The sequence below is a fragment of the Triticum dicoccoides genome, chromosome 6B (genome assembly GCF_002162155.2).
Source record: "Triticum dicoccoides isolate Atlit2015 ecotype Zavitan chromosome 6B, WEW_v2.0, whole genome shotgun sequence".
NCBI classification, from domain to species: Eukaryota; Viridiplantae; Streptophyta; class Magnoliopsida; order Poales; family Poaceae; genus Triticum; species Triticum dicoccoides.
This window is the reverse complement of record NC_041391.1, coordinates 497,242,243-497,258,821: the sequence shown is the minus strand read 5'-3', so window position 1 is coordinate 497,258,821 and position 16,579 is coordinate 497,242,243. Positions and strand designations below refer to the sequence as shown.

At 40.6% G+C, this 16,579-nt stretch overlaps 1 long non-coding RNA gene across 1 annotated transcript; it reads left to right on the top strand.

Moving 5' to 3' along the window:
• The first annotated feature begins 7,424 nt into the window (after positions 1-7,424).
• Positions 7,425-10,947, top strand: LOC119320364. The gene is made up of 3 exons (XR_005154957.1): positions 7,425-7,544; positions 7,622-7,811; positions 10,617-10,947. It is a non-coding gene; the product is annotated as an uncharacterized LOC119320364 (long non-coding RNA).
• Positions 10,948-16,579: the final 5,632 nt, after the last annotated feature.

Genomic DNA, 16,579 nt, shown 5'->3' with positions numbered 1-16,579 from the left:
GGGAAGAACAAAAGCATTGCCAGGAAGGATCGAGTTCTTAAATTATGTTATGCCACTAATCCAGTCATGTAACACATCCATGAATTAAGTCGGGCAATAATGTCTACAAAACAGGAGTGGTAATAAGACTTGGCTGCTTAGCGAATTGAGTCAGCGTGCATGTTGTAGTTAAGCCAGTAATCGAGACATGTAATACGCGCAGTCCCCAATGGGTAATTGGCATTAATGGACTGGATAAACTGTGTACAGTTCCAGTAAGTAGAGGACAGGACCATAACCTCGAGCTAGCACGAGCAGAGGCCGAAAGGCTACGGCGCAGGTGGAGTGTGTAAGATGCTTGGGCAGTTGGCAACTAGCAGACGCGTTCAGTGCGATGGAGGGGCCCATTAAACGTAGGAAGCTATACAGAGGAAAATGTCAAAATACATATAGCGGGGGGGGGGGGGCAGATCATGTCGCAATGAATGGTGAGATTCCGGGAACAGATGTCCCCGGGAACCATTGGGTATTTCCCTTGGCGCCCTAGACTAGTCCTCCGGACCCTAGTCCCTCACTTCCACCAAGTTGCTCGCAAACCACCAACTTCTGCTGCCCCATAGCTAACTCTGGCAATGACTCTGTTTAGCCCATGTAAATCCCTTGCCCACTCTTCTTTCCATACCACCCACGCTCTCTAGAATAACATTCTAACAACCTGAGTGTGTCCAAGTCAACCCCGAAGCATGACTTCGACCACCTCGATGCACTTCAACCGCCATGATCTCCATTCCATTGAGTTAGGACGAGGTCAAGCCTCTGACATTATCCAATCGCTCAACTGTGACATTGCACATCATGTTGACCCATTGACATGACCATAGGACCATGGCATCACTAACTCCAGTGAAACATGTACACTTCGTACACTGAACGCAACTATAGCCAGGAATTCCGGCGAATGTTGGCGATCCCTCACACTGTTGTCACCATCGTATCACCTCACTCTGGCAGGTATAATGCATGCAACTCTGCCCCCCCCCCCTCTTTATAGCACCATAGGCATGCCCCACCTTAGTTTATGTTGTCTCCATGCAGAAACTCCATCTCGGCAAACCCTAGAGCCGACGTGGCTACACCAGGGCATCCATCAAGCCAGATCGCACGCCTACATTTTAATTCAACTCAACTGGTATGTTTAATTTAGAGTCGTTCATTACCACTCGATCCGATGAAATAGATTGATCACCATTCTAAACAAATTTAATTAAATGAAAACATTATTAATAATTTACTTTTGTAGAAAAGACCGTGCAACTTACAACCATCGTAACTTTTTATTTGTAAGTCCATGTTAGGTTATTATTTTTACATATTGACCCTCATTAGATGCACTATTCGACGGTACCGATTCAAATTTGAGTGAAACTTGTTGTAAAATGGCCCTTTAGATGTTAATTTTCATACTCCAACATTTAAATTTAAGCCTAATCAAACTTCATGTTCATGGCGCTGCCATGGTAAAGTTTCATGAATCCTCCCATGGCAGCCATTTTCTTCTATCATGGAAGAGGTTTTAGAATCAATTAAAGTTGTTATTTGAATTGATTGTAAATTTTGGAATATGAATTAAAATTTGCGAATTAATTATTTGTGTTCCAAAAGTTAACAAATGACCAATGATACGTCTCCGTCGTATCTATAATTTTTGATTGTTCCATGCCAATATTATTCAACTTTCATATACTTTTGGCAACTTTTTATACTATTTTTGGGACTAACATATTGATCCAGTGCCCAGTGTCAGTTCATGTTTGTTGCATGTTTTATGTTTCGTAGAAACCTCATATCAAACGGAGTCCAAATGGGATAAAAACGGACGGAGAATATTTTTGGAATATTTATGAGTTTTGGGAAGAAAAATCAACGCGAGACGGTGCCCGAGGGGGCCACGAGGTAGGGGGCGCGCCCCTGACCCTCGTGGGCACCCCGTAAGGCGGTTGCTGCTCTTCTTTTGCCGCAAGAAAGCTAGTTTTCAGAAAAAATCGTGGCGAAGGTTTCAATCCAATTGGAGTTACGGATCTCCGGATATATAAGAAACAGTGAAAGGGCAGAATCTGGGAACGCAGAAACAGAGAGACAGAGAGAGAGATCAAATCTTGGAGGGGCTCTCTCCCCTCCCATGCCATGGAGACCAAGGACCAGAGGGAGAACCCTTCTCCCACCTAGGGAGAAGGCCAAGGAAGAAGAAGAAGGAGGGGGGCTCTCTCCCCCTCGCTCCCAGTGGCGTCGGAACACCGTCGGGGCCATCATCATCACTGCAATCTACACCAACAACTTCACCGCCCTCATCACCAACTCTTCCCCCCTCTATGCAGCGGATTAACCCCTCTTTTACCCGCTGTAATCTCTACTTAAACATGGTGCTCAACACTATATATTATTTCTCAATGATGTATGGCTATCCTATGATGTTTGAGTAGATCTGTTTTGTCCTATGGGTTAATTGATGATTGTGATTGGTTTGAGTTGCATGTTTTATTATTGGTGCTGTCCTATGGTGCTCTCTGTGTCGTGCAAACGTGAGGGATCCCCTCTGTAGGGTTTGGATTATGTTCATGGTTTGCTTATTGTCTGCGTTGCATGAGTGACTGAAACACAAACACAGATAAGTGGGTCATAGCGTATGGGAATAAAGAGGACTTGATACTTTAATGCTATGGTTGGGTTTTACCTTAATGATCTTTAGTAGTTGCCGATGCTTGCTAGAGTTCCAATCATAAGTGCATATGATCCAAGAACAGAAAGTATGTTAGCTTATGCCTCTCCCTCAAATAAAATTGCAATAGTGATTACCGGTTTAGCTATCGATTGCCTAGGGACAAATAACTTTCTCGTGACAAAAAGCTCTCTACTAAAACTATTTTATTGCTTCTTTATCTAAACAGCCCCTAGCTTTTATTTACGTGCTCTTTATTATCTTGCAAACCTATCCAACAACACCTACAAAGTCTTTGTAGTTTCATATTTGTTTTAGGTAAAGCGAATGTCAAGTGTGCGTAGAGTTGTATGGGTGGTCAATAGAACTTGAGGGAATATTTGTTCTACCTTTAGCTCCTCGTTGGGTTCGACACTCTTACTTATCGAAAGAGGCTACAATTGATCCCCTATACTTGTGGGTTATCAACCAATAAAACCTTACCACCCAAGTTTGAACTTTCAAGTTCAAAGTTATATAAGTTATAATTAAAACCTTATTTCAACCTAGTATTTAAATCACATGTCCAAATAAAATGAATTTTTTTTGCAAATTCAGTAAAATTTTGATCGCTGCCTATTTGAACTTCTGAGACCAACCCTAACCAATCATGTTTGAATTATTTCAAATTATCATTCAAACCATTTGAATGATAACTTCCAATCCCAATTGAATTTCAACACAAATCCTTTTTCACATTCATTCAAATGTTGAACCCAAACCATTCAAACCTTCTGAATTCAAGTGGGTCATTAAAAGTTGAATTGTTTCAAATGTGAATAAACCCTTGTTTGACCTTAATTTAAAAACTACATACCCAAATGCCATAATTTTCTTTTGCACACTGAATCATGTGTTGTCCCTTAACTAACATTTGGTTATTGTTCTTTTTTATGCAAGTTTTCCCTTTACATGAATTATTGGTTCTTATGTAAGTACTCTTTTAAGTATAGATCATTAGGAGTGCAATCCCTACTATTGTGAAAAGTGTGCCTTTGATAGCAGCAACCATGACAAGTGGATCATTTTTACCATATCACCTTATTTTCGTTATGCATGTAGTATGCCATGATAGGGTGTGAGTTTAGGACTATACTATTAATATGCTATGAGATGAAACCTAGCAGGATAGCCATATTATATGTACAATGTTCCTTGTCGCGAATGTGTAGTTACACTTCTTAGCATTGTTGTGATTATAAACAGGGAGGGACCACCAGTTGTGAAATAGGATACTTTACCAATGTATATTGAACGTCAACTTCACTTAGTGAATCATCTAGCTGGATTGGTTATTGGGGTCAGTGAGTTCAAGTTGGTGGGGTCCGCCACCCAGGTTCAAAGAGATTGTACGAGTTTCAGGTTGAGTGGCTTCCATGTGTAGTTGTGTTTAATTATGGATCCTATATTATCTAAGTATGTTGTGGGTACTTGACCCATTATAGATGTAGGTGTTGATAGGTTGAAAGGGTCGGACAAGGTGGGCTCGGGGGTCTACTTCTCGAAGTCCTCGGCTTGTTCTTCTTAGTTAACACCTTGAGTTTTCTTGAACATGGACTAACTAGGTCAAGCGGGTAAAGTACACAAACATCTCAAGAGTTTCAAATGTTATCCTAATTAGCCGCATCCTCGATTATGAACAACTTTGAGTAACTTGGCCAAAAACTACGAAAATAATCACATCACCATATATTTTCTAACTAAAACTTGTTCGGTTGAACATAGGAATTTGACATCTTCTATCTAGCAAGTGATGGTAAGTTATCCCCATTTGGTTTGAGCCGTCGGGTCTAGGGCTATTGTGTGACACAGTTGGTCCAATATATTAGAGAAGATCCACCTATTACAATGTTAGGATAAAACTACATTTTCTTCTGCAAAACCAAACCAGACCTTAACTTACCCCAACATTCATGTTGGTGAGATAGATATGTTATAATATTCCATGTGGCACTTGCCAATATGATCAACATTGACACTTGCCAATACAACCATTATATTGACCCTAGTGTCTACAACATATTATGTTGCATGTGACTATGATGCGGAGTGATGCTTATGTAGGCTTGTGAGTCTCTACTCGACATGGTTTTCCTATGTCTTATTAGATGAGTCTCTACTCATTGTGCAATTGGCGTAGAGACCGGTTGGAACCAAAAAAACAAGCAACTTATGAACACAATATATTATAAATGGTCCACAAAGGTTCAAAAAACAAATGCATGTGAGAACTTTGGTGAACTATTTGAATAATGTTATTTTGAATTGACTACGAGTGGTTATGTTTGTATTGTGTTTGTATTTGTGTTGTATTTATGAACAACAAACAAGTATGATCATTTTCCATGTCTTTGTTTGCCAATACATAAGTCGTTTGCGTAAGCAAGTGAGTTAAATATAAGATTTTGTTTCCATATTCCAGCCAGGCAGATAAAAAACACAGCCTGCACGACCCACGACAAATGACATGAACCATTGAAAATAGGCTCTCCACCCAAAAACCCATGAGAAAAAGGAAACCAAGAGAACCAACAAGGCGACTGATGGTCCATGAAAGAGTGCGCTCAACGAGGAGGTGCATTGTACATCCAGCAGTGTAAAATGCAACGTCGAAAGCTGGGTAGACATGAAAAAACACGCCATCCAACTAGCAGAAGTGTTCAGGAAGACAATCTGAAACATGTCCTTTGGCTACACGATAGCACTGAAATATTGGGCTCACATCGTAAAACACGCCACAAGTAGATGCAATTAAAAAACCAACATTGCCTATGAATAGGAAAGAGATGGGAATGGAGGGGTAGAGAAAATGGTGCCCTATCAGGTAGATTATCACATGCTCCTGGGCCACAAGACATGGACTTTTAAAGACTACATGGAGCCGACAAACCATACAAAGAAATTCAACGGTGTGGATGCAACGAAGGTCATCCAGGTTTCCCCAGTCCTTAACCCATTTGATTCCTGACCAAGTGAGTTAGACTTCCAAGTATCGTTGCATAAACTCAGTGACCGTCGTTCGATGGTTGAAAGTGTTGCTTGATAGGCTGCCCATCATCCCTCCTGCCCAAGCTGCAATCAACCCGGACGGGCTTCCACAAGCATCAGTCAGAGAGGAGGCAATCATGCATATAACCTGGTACATAGATGGAGAACATATCCTCCATCCTCATAGAGATTATTTATGTACAATCCAAGGGAAGCAAGCATCAGCAATCAGTTAAAGCGAATGTAGCACCATGAGACGAGCACTATACAGATCTAGCAACCTCGGGTAGCCTCTACATAGCATCAATCCCAGGACCACTAAAGATTCACACGATGAGAATGTGGAAATGTACCCTCCATGCATGTGGAAGAGTTGATGTTAGAATGTAGATTACAAATTCTGCATACAACAAGAATAATACATATACAATATATCATACAATCAAGATTTTACGACCAAAATCCAACTCATACAACAGAAGAGAATAAGTAAGAATACAAATTGCCCTAAGAAGGCTCAAAGTAAAGTCAATGGCATACATAAACTTATGCAGACCGTTGTCTAAGGGAAACTAGACTAACCTCATCCATCACCATACATGTAAACTCCATCGGTACCTATTGTTGTTGTCGTGGAAAGGGTGGGTACTTGCGTACTCAGCAAGTCTATTACCAATGGTACTAGAAGTAAAACACTTAGAGGTATGGTAGGGGTAAAGTGGTGAGATTGCCGCAATCGACTAAGAGATATACTACACTTACGTCTACTAGATTAGAGATGAGAAACCATACATGAAAAGGGTCTTAATATAGTCATCCGTTCACCTACCTACGCATTCATAATTCTACCTTGTCCTCTCCTGTGGATATAATCACCTCAAGAAGACACAATCAAGGCATGCACACATTGTCAAATTTTAGTAAGTTAATTAATGTTATCTATGGACTAACTTCTGATACGTTCCAAACATATCTACTTTTCTAAACACTTTTGCTCTTGTTTTCGACTTTAATTTGCACGACTTGAATGGAACTAACCCGGACTGACATTGTTTTTAGTAGAACTAGTAAAGTGGCCCGCACATACGTGCGGGCTAGTATGTAATAAAGTTTGGTTAAAAGAATGTAACCTTTGGTAGTTTTCTTGGTTGGCTGTGATGTTGTTATCTTATGATAAAAGGAATTCCCTTCCATGTTTGGAAGAATATTGAGAAGGCACATCCGCTCGAATTGTTGAAGATTGTCATGTGTCCGGGTGATCATGTTTTTGGTGTTGTTACGACTTGTCATGAAATTTGAGCTTATCTTGCCTTGGTCCATCATGTCATGGTAGATTTGTTCATGTTAAATATATAGTTGTTTTGCAGAGAAGTTACATGCTCATTAATTTTGAGTCCAAATATGAATTGTTGGCATCGGTTATGGTTTTTATATTCGTATGGTTATGTATTTTATTGGGGCATGTGCACTGTACTTTTTCTTGATCATGTACACTGTACGTAATCCTGGCTAATATGTAGGAAATCTTGTGTTTATTTTCTGGCAAAAAAAATCTTGTGTTTTCTTTAAATAATATTTTCTTTAGTTGTGCTTTAGCCCAACAGTGTACGGCGATGCTTAGACACAATGCTCACACATTTTCTCTCTCGCTCAGACCGTACCTTCACATGTGAGCATGTTGCTCTTGCACCGCTAAAAGAAACGTATTACTGTTGCTTCCCTACAAATAAAAAGTCTTACTCTTGCCCGATCCCCTTTCTCCTTTCCTTCTTCTCTCCGCTCGCTCATTCCAAAATTCGTACGACCGGATGAGACCCGACTGGTAACTCAGCTACCATCAGTTTGCTCTCTTCATTTCTTCTCTTTAGCTTGCTCGTCCTCGACTGAGGCACCTCCCAGCTCGACTCGCAGGTGATGTGGGCTTGGATCTTGTCTTCCACTGCCAGCTTGAATCCATCTTGAGCGTGAGGATGGCGGCAGCGTTGTCTTCCACTAGCGCGCGAGCCGGACGCATCGTCGTTGTTCCTAGTCGAGGCAGACTGACACATCGTCGTCATCCTCCACATCGGCAGCTTTCTTCGACCTACAGGTTCCCCCTTTCTCCTTTTCCTGATTGCCATTTTTATTAACCTTCTATTATGTTTGTACGATTGCATACCAATATAATGTGATTAAGGTACTGCCTGTTAGTGGAAAATGTTTATTTTCTTATGCCCCTCCACTTTTTTCCAGGTTTGGACCGTAATCGGCAGTATTAGCCCCCCCCTTACCCCAATTCATATTTAACACATATAAATAATAAACCTTACCCCAATTCATATTGAACAAATATATGTATTAATCTGTGTAATTGTGTAACTCTAGTTTAATATTTCCCAAAGGAAAAAATGTATTTATAATAACAGGGTAGTAAAATAGGTCTGACCGCATTATACATACAAATTATAATGATGCACATATGCTCTTTATATTGTGTTGTACTATATATTAATCCACAAATATCAGAAAATATAGTGTACATGTTTGGTATTGATTAACTATTTCCTTCAAATGTTGATGCACGTTTCCAGTACTTACGCAGAGCAGTGGACCATATTTGTCCCACCATATAATGTTAGCATTGGTATGCTATTAATTTGTATTTTGAAGATAGTTTGCAGTGTACAAATTTTTCATGTACCTATTCTTATCTAAGAATCATACTAAAAGTGTTTTAGTTTTTCCATACCTTTAAAATATTTCAGTATAGACAGTGTTCTTGACCACATCATCCTCTTTGCTATCTTCATCATTTACCACTGCACATTGTCCATCTCTTCTTGTGAATCTTGATAATGCTACGTATAGCTATCCATTTGTGAACACTTGTTTAGGCAGATATAGTCCTACCTTTAGTTCTGTCTAGCGCCTCAAAGCATATCTTGTTTGCCATTGGACCTTCATCACATAGTATAAGTGATGTCTTTTTTAGTAGGTCAAGTGGGAACCTTAACATGTTGACTCTTCTGCAAGTATAGGGGGATGTGGAACCTAGAGTGTGCTCCCTATAGAAGAAGCGCTGCAATATGAGATGCCACCACTGCTAGTACTATCTTTCCTTCAGAACACGACTTTGCTGTGATTGCCTTCGTAGGCATGTCTTACATATCCCTCCATAGCCGTCCACAAATATATTCTTTCCCAAATTTTTGTTCATCGATTCCATTACTAAATCAAACACATGTAGTTGTTCAGAGTTCATATTGCCAAAGATCCTGGAATAATGTTCTTTTTATTCCTCTTTGTTATAATTCATCTCTTCATTGTGCAATCTGTTTCCAAGTTCCTTTATCTGTGAAGAATCCGAATGTTGTATTCCGGGGTATTCCTTAAATGTCTTTCCAGCTTGTATCATGAGCTTATCTACTTTCATCAAGGCGTATCCTTGCTTCTGTGTATCTGTTAGTCAAAGTGTGGGATAGTTCAAGAGTCTTCTCTGCCTATACTCCATGTGTTCGCTTAGAACTTCTGAGCATGTCCCCGACAAAAGTTTTGGGCTTGTGACTTCAGTGGCGTAAGAGTTTTGAACAGTTGTCTTAGCTGGTAGCCAATCACCCAGTCTGATGCCCCATTTATGCACTCAATCCACTCTGTCGTTGAAATCCTAGTGCTCGCAAGCAGATATGTATGAAGTGTGGACTGGACAAATCCATTTAGGGTTCCTTTTGAAAGACATGCATCCTTTGTGGGTGTTAAGTAGCATTCGCATGTAGTATTTTTCACCATTTGTTGTATGAGCATAATATATCCTTCCAACGGATCTTACTTTCTTTGTTTTGCCCCACCTTTTCTCTTTTTTTGTTCCATACCCATTTTAACGGGAACTCTGCATATGTTAATTCTCTTGCTTCACATGATCTTGTTTGTCTCCATCCACTGTGTAAATTTTGTTATTCCCACTCTTTCTTTCCTTACGATCTTTGTTAAATCTGTATAATCAGTTAAAATGATTTGTTGCCCATTCTCTAGGTGGAAACACAACCTTTCAATGCAGGGATCTTGAAAGTGCATTTTGAACTGAAATATTCTTCAACACGCATCATTGCGTGATATGTACATGTACTTGAGGCACCTATTGATCTTATTGTTTTCTATTAGCGTTGTCGCTTGGTTATCACCTTTAGTTATATATATTTTAAAGGTATTTTATCAATAGAGATCTGTTGCATACCTTCATTTGTGTGTGCTTGATATTTCCCACTTCTATATGTATCTTCTATCATCTCGTCTGATAAACAACTTACGGTCTACCAAAATTCCATGACGTTGTCCTATCTCCTATGTCACGGATAGCACGTATCTTCTGGCTGTGTGCAATACTTAAGAAAGAAATAATTAATCAAAGAAAATAATAATTTATATTCTAGAGATCGATCATATGTTGTACTACTTGTAGAAATAGATGGTGCTTGTTACGTACTTACCGGTGCATTGCTCGGTCAGATGGTCGCACGTAGGACAGTAGGAGCGCGAAAATCTCTAATTACTTGATGTTGAGCCTGCATGAATGACTGGATCACATCAACATAACCTGTTAATGTTGAGTCGGGATGCATAAAGCCGATGCGTGGAGGTTCTCTTGCCTCTAAGAAGAGTTTGGTCGGAAAATTTCCAACGTGTCTCAACCCAATTAGTAACACTGACAACCCTATCTTGAGTTCTGGACGATGGCATCGCCTTGCTCCATTACTGACGTACTGCACTGCAAGCAAATTCAGAGGAAGCCATTGCCCGCTGATGGTGCAGCTAAAAAAGACACAATATATAATTTGGTGTATCATACTCGAGTAAATTGTTCCTATATATCACACATCAATCTGATTACTATCATATACTGCACTATTGTATTGGACAGAAGGAAGTAACCAAGGGCTTTTGGGCTCGACCAGTGGAGATGGGGATGAGGACGATGTCCAAGACGGCACCTGATCTGTACCAATCCACCATAGTGTTGGTGCCCTACCACCATGAGAGCAGTCAGCAGCAGTCTTCACCATCCTCGCGCTCAATACGGCCTAGTCAATGCATGTTTAGCTTGGATATTTTCTATAACTTGGATACTAAATATCACATACAGTAGATATTACCTGCTTTCTACTTGGACAAATCGGTCTCTGAAACAGCTAACGAATGAATGTAGTGCATCTTAGAGAAATAAATCAAATAATTGTGGTTGATGATGAGACACTAATGGCAAAACCGTCACGGGGTGAGAGTCGTGGAATCAACATACCCCAGCCGCTCTATTGATCAAAGGATTGGTTGGACTAAACATCCACGTACACAACTAGCAGCAAATCAGATTGATTCCTCCTGTGCGTAGGTAGCGAGGCTGCTGATTGATTCAGCCGGCCGGAAATGCGCACACACATGAAACATGCTCTAGCTAATGGCTTCAACAGCAACCGTAAACGGCAATCATCAAAGCAGATTAATTCCTCCTGTCATGCTTAGCTAGCTGATTAATTGATTTGCAACCGGCCGGAAACGCATCTGCACGCAAAATTAGTTTTAGCTCATGGATCCGCCAACAATTCTTCTGGGGAAGCGAGGAAGAAAATAACAACAAATTAATCTCTACAGGGCCAATAAATAGAGCAATAAGGAATTGAAGGAGAATTGGGGATTGTTGGAGCTAGCAGAATTGAGGAGAGGTCGATGACGGCTGCTGCAACAGCGTACGGGGGAGAAAGACCTTGTTTTTTTGGACGTGGCCAAGATAACTTATTAAGGGCATTGGTGGGTAATATTTTGGATCTTTTAATCCATTGGTTGTGCTTGTCTAATGTGTTTAAATTGATGGCTAGATGTTTCTAATTATTATGGGATTTTCTAGCTTAATTATCTTTTTTCTGGTTAGCCCGTAAAGCACTTTTTATATATATAAATAGATAGATTGTCAGGGTGTTATTTTTGTGCAGAAATAAAAGTTTTCGAATTGAGCTGAAAATTTAAAGAGATTATTTTTAGAATATATAAAATATATTGGTGAAGAGAACTACCAGAGGGGGCCCACCAAGAGCCACGGGCTCAGGGTGCCGCCACCCCCTAGGGCGCATCATGTGAGCTTATAGGCCCCTCGAGCCTCCGTTTGCCCTAAGTCCAACTCCATAAGTACAGTCTCACAGAGAAAAAAAATACCGAGAAAGTTTCATCGTGTTATACGACATGGAGCCGCCGCCACCTCCCGTTCTTCCTCGGCAGGGCTGATCTGGAGTTCGTTTGGGGCACCGACGGGTGAAATTTGTCGCCTTCATCATCATCAACCCTTCTCCATCGGCAATTCCATGATGCTCACCACCAGGAGCGAGTGATTCCTTCGTAGGCTTGTTGGACAATGATGGAGTTGGATGAGATTTGCCATGTAATTGAGTCAACTTGTTAGGGCATGATCCCTAGTATCCACTGTGTTCTAAGATTGATGTTGCTATGATTTTTATGCTTAATGCTTGTCACTAGGGCCCGAGTGCCATGATTTCAGATCTGAACCCTCTATATTTTCATTAATATATTTGAGTTCTTGATCCTATCTGCTAGTTACATGCACTTGTTATTGTTCTGATCCATTGGCACAAAATTGACAATAGTTGGGATACTTGGGGGATGCCTATAATTTGAGGAGTTCATGTATTTACCATGTGCTAATGCTTTGTTCTGGTTCTCTATTAAAAGAAGACCTTAATATCCCTTAGTTTCCTTATGGACCCCACTGACGCGGAAGGGTAGGACAAAAAATGTCATGCAAGTTCTTATTATAAGCACGTATGACTATATGTGGAATAATGCCTATGTTACATTGATGAACTGGAGCTATTGTGTAACGCTTTCGGTTGTGACTATTACATGATGAATGTCTTACAACATAGATATTCATCATTGGTCCAATGCCTACGCTATTCGCATATTAATCTTTGCTAAGTTACTACTACTGCTGCTATTACAATCATCACAGAATTGCTACTGCTACTATTCCTATTCCTATTGCTACTGTTACTGCTACTATCAGAACTATCATATTACTGTGCTACTAATCACTTTGCTGTAGAGAGATAATTTCTCAGGTGTTCTTGAATTGACAACTCGACTGCTAAGGCTCGTAAATATTCTTTGACTACCCTTGTGTCGAATCAATAAATTTGGGTGAAATACAACCCTCGAAGACTGCCGCGATCCCCTATACTTGTGGATTATCACAACCTTTTTATGGCACCATAGCTGGGGAGTATAGCTCTATTTATTGAGTTCACTTGGGATTTTACACTATGAAGAATCTAAAAGACCCTATAACCAAGGTCGTGTCCTCTAAAATGAGGGGAGGTAAGAAACTGCCATCTAGCTCCGCACTTGATTCACCTTCTGTTTTAGGTAGGCTTGTGACACCACCACCTGCTATCCAGTCCGATATGTCACAAGTAATTGATGATACTACTTATATTATAAATGAAACTTGTGATGATGCTAGTACTCGGCTTGATATTACTATTCGACTAGGTGAATTTGTTGATGAACAAATTGCTAAACCTTTAAAATTGAGAATGTTGAAACTGATGAAAATTATGATTCACCTACTATGCCTAGCTCTCCTACTAGGGTTGAAATGCCTAAGACACCTGATGGTTATGTTATAGATGGGGAGACAGCTAGAGAAATTCTTGCTTGTAATGATAGAGATGTGAAAGTGCAACTAACCCCCAGGTGGTTTTGGTAATTCATAACAACATATAGCTCATCGAACTTATATCCATTCAAGCTAAATATTTCAGGAAGTTCAATGATTGGCATGTCATGGACTAGAGATGCGGACCCCTCAAAATGCAAAGGAAAAAAGATTGGCAAAGGCTCAAGACTCTTCATTTTCATTTTAGTGATCCAAGATCACATTCAGTCCATAGGAAAGCCAATACTATTAAAAGGGGATGAGGTGTTGCTTGATGATCTACTTGCTCAAAGTGCTTAGTGATATTGATCCAAAACCCTCAACCATTTTCTCATTTCCACATATGTCCAAAATCTAAAGTCAAACTCGGCCCCACCGATTTGATCTACCCGGCGCCACCGAGTTCATTTGACATAGCCACAACCAGAAACCCTAATCAATTCGGTCTCACCGATATGGCTCCCAGTCTCACCGAGATGGCTTTGCAAACTCTCTATTTCCCTTCGTAACATTTCGGTCTCACCAAAATGAGCGATCGGTCCCACCAAGTTCGCATTGCAAACTCTCAGTTTCCCTTTCGCAATGTTTCGGTCTCACCGAAAGGAGCGATCGGTCCCATCAAGTTTGCTTGACCAAGTCTCTGTTTTCTCATTGCTGAAATCAATATCATCGAGTTTATGTGATCGGTCTCACCGAGATGAAGTTTTGCCCTAGCCCTAGCACATCGGTCCCATCGAGTTGATCTCTTCGGTCCCACCGAGAATCCTAACGTTCACATTTTGAACTAACATGGTCTCACCGAGTTCTTCTATTCGGTCTGACCGAGTTGGGTCAAATGTGTGTAATGGTTGGATTTTGTGTGGAGGCTATATATACCCCTCCACCCCCTTCTCCATTTGTGAGAGAGCCATCAGAACGTGCCTACTCTTCCACTACTCATTTTCTGAGAGAGAACTACCTAATCATGTGTGGATACCAAGACATTCCAATCCAACCACAAGAATATTGATCTCTAGCCTTCCCCGAGTTGCTTTCCACTCAAATGATCTTTCCACCATAGCCAAATTTGTGACAGATAGTTGAGTGTTGGGGAGACTTTCATTTGAAGCACAAGAGCAAGGAGTTCATCATCAACACACCATCTATTACCTTTTGGAGAGTGGCGTCTCCAATATTGGTTAGGTGTCACTTGGGAGCTTCCGTCAAGATTGTGGAGTTGAACCAAGGAGTTTGTAAGGGCAAGGAGATCGCCTACTTCGTGAAGATCTACCCAAGTGAGGCAAGTCCTTCGTGGGAGATGGCCATGGTGGGATAGACAAGGTTGCTTCTTCGTGGACCCTTCATGGGTGGAGCCCTCCGTGGACTCACGCAGCCGTTACCCTTCGTGGGTTGAAGTCTCCATCAACGTGGATGTACGATAGCACCACCTATCGGAACTGTGCCAAACATCTTAGTGTCTACATTGCATCTGTCTTCTCCAAACCCTTCCCTTTACCTTCATATGCAATGTTTTATATTCCGCTGCTACACTCTTAGAATTGCATGTGTAGGTATATTGCTTGACTTGTGCTAAGTTGCTAAAATCTGCCAAGACTTAAAATTGGGAAAAGGTTATATTTTTATTTGGTCAAGTAGTCCAATCACCTCCGTCTAGATCTACTTTCGATCCTACAAGTGGTATAAGAGATGTGGTCTCTATTTGCCTTGATTTCCATAGCTCTTGGTGATCATAGCTTTGGTTTCACAACCTAAGAGAGTATGGCATCTAGCGAGGGAAATTACCACCGTAGAGGTCCTTACTTTGATGGTACTAATTTTGCTAGTTGGAAGCATAAGATGAAAATGCATATTCTTGGTCATTACCCTGCCATTTGGGCTATTGTGTGTATTAGTTTGCAAGGTGAATACTTCAAGGATGGAAGAGAACCGAATCATGAAGCAACTGTGGAAGAATTGAAGATGTTGCAATACAATGAACAAGCTTGCGATATCCTCTTCAATGGATTGTGCCCTGAAGAATTCAAAAAAATCAGCCGTCTTGAGAATGCAAAGGAAATTTGGGATACTTTGGTTGATATGCATGAAGGTACCGAGTCTGTCAAGGAATCCAAATTGGATGTGCTTCAAAGTCAACTTGACAAGTTCAAAATGAAGGATGGTGAAGGAGTCGTTGAAATGTACTCTAGGCTTGCTCTCATCACAAATGATATTGACGGCCTAGGAAGCGAAGTGATGACCGACAGATTCATCATCAAGAAGATCCTAAGATCCTTGGATGGAAAAGATGATACCGTGTGCACCTTGTTCCAAATGATGCCCAATTACAAAGATCTCAAGCCAACTGAAGTCATTGGAAGAATTGTTGCTCATGAGATGTCACTCAAGGATAAGGAAGAGCTTCACAACAAGTCTAGTGGTGCTTATAAAGCTTCATGTGATGCTCCTACCACATCAAGTGAGAAACAAGTCTTCAATGAAGAATTCAGCTTAATGGGGAAGAACTTCAACAAGTTCTACAAGAATAGAAGCAAAGAGAGAAGCTCCAAGTCAAGGTCCTACAATGACAAAAGATCTTCTAGTCGTGATCGCAATTGCTATAATTGTGGAAGACCCGGACACTACTCCAATGAGTGTATGGCTCCCTACAAAAGAAGAGAAGACTCACCTAAAAGAAGAAGTAAAAGAGATGAATCACCACCAAGTGAGAGAAGGAGTAGAGATGATCGTTATGAACGAAGACCTTCTCGTAGAAGCAAAGATTTGAAAAGGAACGACAAGTAATCATAGAGCCACACAATACAAAGACAACAAGCTCATGTTGGTGAATGGGTATTGATAACCCACAAGTATAGGGGATCACAACAGTTTTCGAGGGTAGAGTATTCAACCAAATTTATTGATTCGACACAAGGGGAGCCAAAGAATATTCTCAAGTATTAGTAGATGAATTGTCAATTCAACCACACCTAAAAGACTTAACATCTGCAGCAAAGTATTTAGTATCAAAGTAGTATGGAGGTAACAGTAACGGTAACGGTGGCAAAAGTAACAGTAGCAGTTTTGTAGTAATCGTAACAGTGGAAACAGAGAAGGAACTAAGCAAAGATCAATATGTGAAAAGCTCGTAGGCAATGAATCAATGATGGATAATTATTGGCGGA